This window comes from Cardiocondyla obscurior, linkage group LG27 (genome assembly GCF_019399895.1).
Source record: "Cardiocondyla obscurior isolate alpha-2009 linkage group LG27, Cobs3.1, whole genome shotgun sequence".
Lineage (NCBI taxonomy): Eukaryota > Metazoa > Arthropoda > Insecta > Hymenoptera > Formicidae > Cardiocondyla > Cardiocondyla obscurior.
Window position 1 is genome coordinate 308,833 of NC_091890.1, and position 5,989 is coordinate 314,821.

The following is a 5,989-nucleotide window of genomic DNA, read 5'->3' on the forward strand; positions in this document are numbered from 1 at the left end:
CCAGCGGAGTCAAATCTGGCGATCGTGGTGGTCAAATAATTGGACCACCACGACCGATCCACTTGTCGCAAAAGCGTGCGTCTAAAAGTCGGCGTACTCTTCGACTCCAATGAGCCGGTGCCCCGTCGTGCTGGTAAATCATGTTTCTCCTTGTTGTTAGCGGAATATTTTCAAGAAGACCAGGGAGCTCGGTGTCCAAAAAATATTCATAAAATTCGCCGGTTAAACGTGGCGGAAGAAAATATGGACCAATCTAATACAAATAAAAAAAAATTTTTGTTACAGAGTATTTAATAAAATAATTGTTTTTTTACGTTTGTACTTGCCACATGATTATCGATGAGTCCCGCCCATACATTTATGGACCATCGATATTGAAAAGCTCCCTGTCTAATAACATGAGGATTTTCATCCGACCAGTAAAGGCGGTTCCTTAAATTAATTACGCCGTTTGGCGTAAACGTCGACTCGTCAGTCCAGAAGATAGAGTCTGGAAAAGATGCGTCTCTCCTGCTCTGTGCGAGGAACCCTGCAGTACGAACATTTTTGATAATTATTATTCCCTCAAATATTACAAATATAACAATCTTTATTCTTTTCTTCGTGCGGTGTTTAATTATATTTGTCGGCGGTCGAGTTACGGGTTGCTAGCTCGTAACTTAATGACTTGCACGTGCATTTTATATTATTTACTTTAGTCTTGTCAACGAAGTTGCAGAAGAAAATGGCCGAATGCCCTACTGCCTTTTGTTGATAGTGCGTGATGTCGAAAAGACTGACAAGACTGCATCGTAGGCTCAGCAGATTCTAACGATTTGGCAATTTGCTGAGTTTTTCGTAAAAATTTAGCGCACGCGGTGGTCAATGACCTGCGTGGCGTAGCGGGTTACAACAATATATAATTTTAATAAATATATATTTAAAAAGTGTTGACTCAGTCAGTTATCTTCGCCAGCTTACCCGACAAAGAGGGTGATGCACCTTTGCTAAAGCCATACATGTGGGTGCTGTATCCAGAATCATTATGTGTATCGTGCAGAGGTAATGTTGGATTGTACACAGGATTGCGTTATCTGTACGGCATTCTCGCAATACTGTCATAAGGTACATCTTTGGAGATAACTTTTCTATCATTCATCTCTCTTTGTTTTTTTCGATTGTCGTCGTCGTCTCTTTTGCTGCTCTTGCTTTCGTTATCTGCGACATTTTATTATCTGATAATATCGATTAGGATAGATTATTCGAATCAATATATGTAAAGTTGACATTTTACAATAGTCAATATTTTAATCCAATTAAAGTGGGCAATTTTTTTTTCTCGCAATTGTACTAAACTACATTAATTTCTACGATCTCATTTTATCAAGAGGCACGGTAGTGCCTCGCGCCAAGTATAGGCGCAGCGAGGCACTATCGTGCCTCTATTACGCGAGACGACGTTTTGAGAAATCCGTAGATTACCGGATCTCAATAACGGCTTAACCAATCGCTTTCTTAATAGGCATATTGCATTGATTATGGTCGACTTATATAATAAAAGTCTTTTTATTATTTCGCTGCGTGGTCTATAAATAAAGATATCGCGATTATAATTTTGGTTACAAGAGTAAAATTATTAAGATTCTCCGTCGTCATTTTTACGTCTCAAAAATGTCCTTTCGTTTTCGCGTCGCTAGATGGTGCGGATTAATTTATCGACAGTTTGATAATATTATCGACTTTGTTGATTGACGTGTGAGGTTAGTGATCCGCAGTGATCCGTTAATTAAGGTAAGTGTGACTAATATTATTTAAATGTTATTTATAGTATATATATTATATTATATCAAATATAATTTAAATGTTATTATTAATAATCTTATATTTCAGAGATGGCTCAAATTCTTAAAGAAGGTAAAAATTAATGGTTAAATAGCGAGGTAATTATCAAAAATTTGTTTGTCAAATCTGTAACAAAATATATTTTATGATTAGGTTTCTTGTCTGATGGCTGCGTTTCGAAAAGGTCATATTAAGGTATTGAAATGGATGGATGGTAAATCACGTAACGCAATTTCCAAGTGATCAAGAAATGACAAGATCTTGATAGCGTTACCAGTGCAGGATCGGTATCAACAACTTCGATTACAACCACTAGGACATCCACCAATATTAATTCCGATTGAAAATTGAAAGGTCAATTAGTTTTTGAAACTTCCTTGAGGCATCCTGCTGATAGAGAAGATTTTGAAGCGACTGGTAATGAAACTTATGTTCCTGGCTAAGGAAAAAAGTCTTATAATAATCAATACGATGGAGATACTTTAAACACATCATCGAAAACGAGTAATACCAGCCCCAAACAAAGTATCGATTGCATATCGAATGTAATTTATGATTTTCAGTAATGTAACGTTAACGTATATTAATACGCAAAGATAATAATACTTTGGCATTTTCAGAGCTGCACAGTGCAAAGGAAGATTAATTACGGCGCATTGCTGGGATGTGGAAGAACCCAGATTATTAGTATGTCGAGCTCAACGATTAGAAAGTCATGATTCTAAAAGCTTTATTAAAGAAAATGATCAGGTAATATCTACTAATTTGTTTATAGTTACATTTTGAATTTATCTGTACATATATTCTATAGTGACTACATTTAATAAATAATTTTTTTTTGCAGAACAAGCTTCTGTAGTATTAGTATCATTATTCGTGACATCAGATCATGGCATTGTCATACAGGACGTGAAACCAATCGCTGACGAAAATTGCCGATTGCTAGGTGTACATTCACCACATATTGTTATTTTAAATTAAAAGCGTGGATAAAAGTAGCAAGATAGTGCAGTTATTAATGAGAGACTTCGAAGAACTCGGTGAATGTGACTCTGTTACCAGAAAAGCAGTAATGGACTTTAGTTTTCATATTAGCGTGGCGAATATGGAAGAAGCTTTTAAAGCTATTAAATCTATAAAGAATGAGGCTGTCTGGAAAAGTTTGGCTAAAATGTGTGTGAAAACGAAGCAGTTGAACATGGCTCTTCTTTGCCTCGGTCATATGAAACAGGCTAATGCCGCACGTGCTTTACGTGAAGCAATGCAAGATGATACATTAAATTTGGAAGTAGGAATTTTAGCCGTCGAACTTGGTTTACATGTAAGTGTTTATTTAATGTGTAGTCACGAAAACAATCGGAGATTATTCACGATACTTGATATTAAAATTAGAGGAAAGATTAAGACCGTATAACGTTTTTTATTAAATTGCAGACCGATGCTGAACGTCTATTCCGGGAAGCAAAACGTCTCGATTTACTTGGACGGCTGTACGAGGCGCGAAATAAATTTAAGGAGGCGATTCAATTAGGTAATAATGAAAACAAAATCCGTGAAAAAAAAGCTATTACAATTACGCTCGTGCATTGGAGCAGCAAGGTAAAGTAGCGGAGGCTATTGATATGTATACGAAAGCCGATTGCCACCGGTTTGAAGTTCCCAGAATGCTTTTAATGAGACCTCGAGAGTTACTCACATATCTGAACAGTTCAGAAGAATCGTAAGTTACATCATTTAATAATACTAATCAAATATGTCGATCAAAAAATCGTTATAATACAAAGTGTTTCTTTTACTGTAAAATATTTTATATAATACGATTGATGTTGTCATAGGGAAATTAAAAATTGGCACGCTCAATATACTGAGTCAACCGGTGATATGGAGACTGCTCTACATCTTTACGAGCAAGCGAAGGATACTCTGTCAATGACGAGACTGCTCTGCTACTTCGGAAGAGACGATGAAGTATGTGAATTAGTAACTAGAACAAATCACGCCGCAGCAGCATATCATCTAGCTGCACATTACGAATCGAAAAATAACGTGATGCAAGCAATTCATTTTTATACGGTCGCCAAAGCTTATACCAATGCGATACGTCTATGTAAGGTAAGACGTTTAATTTTTTTAAAAAACTGATTCTTTATATCTTGTTTAATTATCCCATTTCGATTTACTTGACAAGAGTTTTTACGATATTTGTTATTCGCAGGAACATTTTATGCGGGAAGAATTGTGGCCATTAGCTATACTGGCGTCACGGCACTCACAGATAGACGTTGCTAAATTTTACGAAGACAATAATCAACCGGATCGCGCAGTACTGCTGTATCATAAAGCCGGTCTCTTACACAAAGCCTTGGACGTCGCATTCAGAACACAGCAATACAGTGCGTTGCAATTGATTATTACAGATGTAAATGCAGATTCTGATCCGGCACTGATTCGTAAGTGTGCCGATTATTTTATGCAAAATGACCAGATCGACAAAGCAGTGGATTTACTTGCAACTGGCAGAGATTATATGGCGGCCTTAAATCTAATCCAGCAACATAACGTTGTGTTGAATGAAGAACTCGCGGACAAACTGACGATTGAAAAAGTGAGCAACGATAACACGGATCGCGAGCGTATGAGAATTTCTACACTTGAAAAAATCGCGGAGATCGCCTTTGATCAGGGGAACTATCATCTTGCGACTAAGAAATTTACGCAGGCCGGTAACAAACTACGTGCTATGAAAGCGTTGCTTAAGTCTGGAGACACCGAAAAGATCTGTTTCTTCGCGCAGGTCTCAAGAAATCGCGAAATTTACATTATGGCAGGCAATTACTTACAATCTTTGGATTGGCAAAACCAACCAGAAATTTTACAGAACATAATTAATTTCTACTCCAAGGGTAAAGCTATGGATCTGTTGGCAAATTTTTATGTGGCATGCGCGCAAGTGGAAATCGACGAGTTTCAGAATTACGAAAAAGCATTAGACGCTCTGAATCAAGCGAGCAGATGTTTGTCTAAAGTAATGACACCGCGAGATCCAGATATTCACAGTCGGGCAGTGGAGTTAGTGAACAATAGAATGTCAGCAATCAAACGCTATTTAGATATTAAAAGGTAAATTTTAAAAATTAGTATTAAATTTGGGATAATAACAATGGCAATGTGAAAGTGTTTGCGAAGAATTAAATAAAATATTTAAATAGAATATATTTTTATTCAGTCGATATTTATAAATTTTAAACAAAGTAAAAAGTGAAACAGTTAATTTAATTATGAATGTCTTGTATCTTTAGCGTATCCTTCGTATTATATTAATTTTTATTTAACAGTTTATATAAATTTTGTTTTTACATTAATTGTATTTTAATTATATATAATCTATGCATCTCAAGTATTTTTTTCTTTCAACAGATTGTTCGATAGAAATGAAACGGAGACTGCAATGCAACAAGTTCGTCATTTACTCGATTCTCAAGGCTCCAATTTAGAACAATCGGTACGTCGTGGCGATCTATTCGCGACGATCACACAACATTACGCCAATATAGGCGATACTGAAAAAGCTTGTGCAACAATTGAAGAGTTGAAACGCTTAGTACCGGGAATTAATTTAACTTATTATTTTAATATAAATCTTTTAGAAGCATTAGGCTATAAAATGAAAGTTCAGCGACAAGATAGTTCTGATAAAGATGATGGAATCGAAGAACTTTTGGGAGAATATATTTTTATTCAGTCGATATACAGTGATAATTTACATTTATGATTTTAGTAAAAATATAAGTTTTGGTTATGGACCGTGGCGCCGGCGCCGTGGCCACGCCCACGACCACGTCCGCGACCGCGACCACGGCCCCGGCCCCTATTTCTTCCTCCTTTATGCCAACGTGGTGCTGTAAATAAAAATGAAATAAAATAAAATATTAAAATATTATTAAAAAATAAAATAAAATATTAATTATTAATATGATGTTAATTTTGTTGTTACTTACGTTTTCACCATCTCTTCTAGTTCTTTTATTCTTTTAATAAATCTTCTTTCGTTGGCTCGGCCGGTGCGGGCTCTTCGAGCACCGCGTGATGTCCGGTTTCGTCACGCCTTACGACAATTAACTGTTGTGCAGCCGTCTTCTTGGGACGAGAAGAGGGCTGCTGTTGCGAG

At 36.4% G+C, this 5,989-nt stretch overlaps 1 pseudogene; it reads left to right on the forward strand.

The window, feature by feature from the left end:
• The first annotated feature begins 2,373 nt into the window (after positions 1-2,373).
• On the forward strand, positions 2,374-5,593 carry LOC139112143 (intraflagellar transport protein 140 homolog; annotated as a pseudogene).
• Positions 5,594-5,989: the final 396 nt, after the last annotated feature.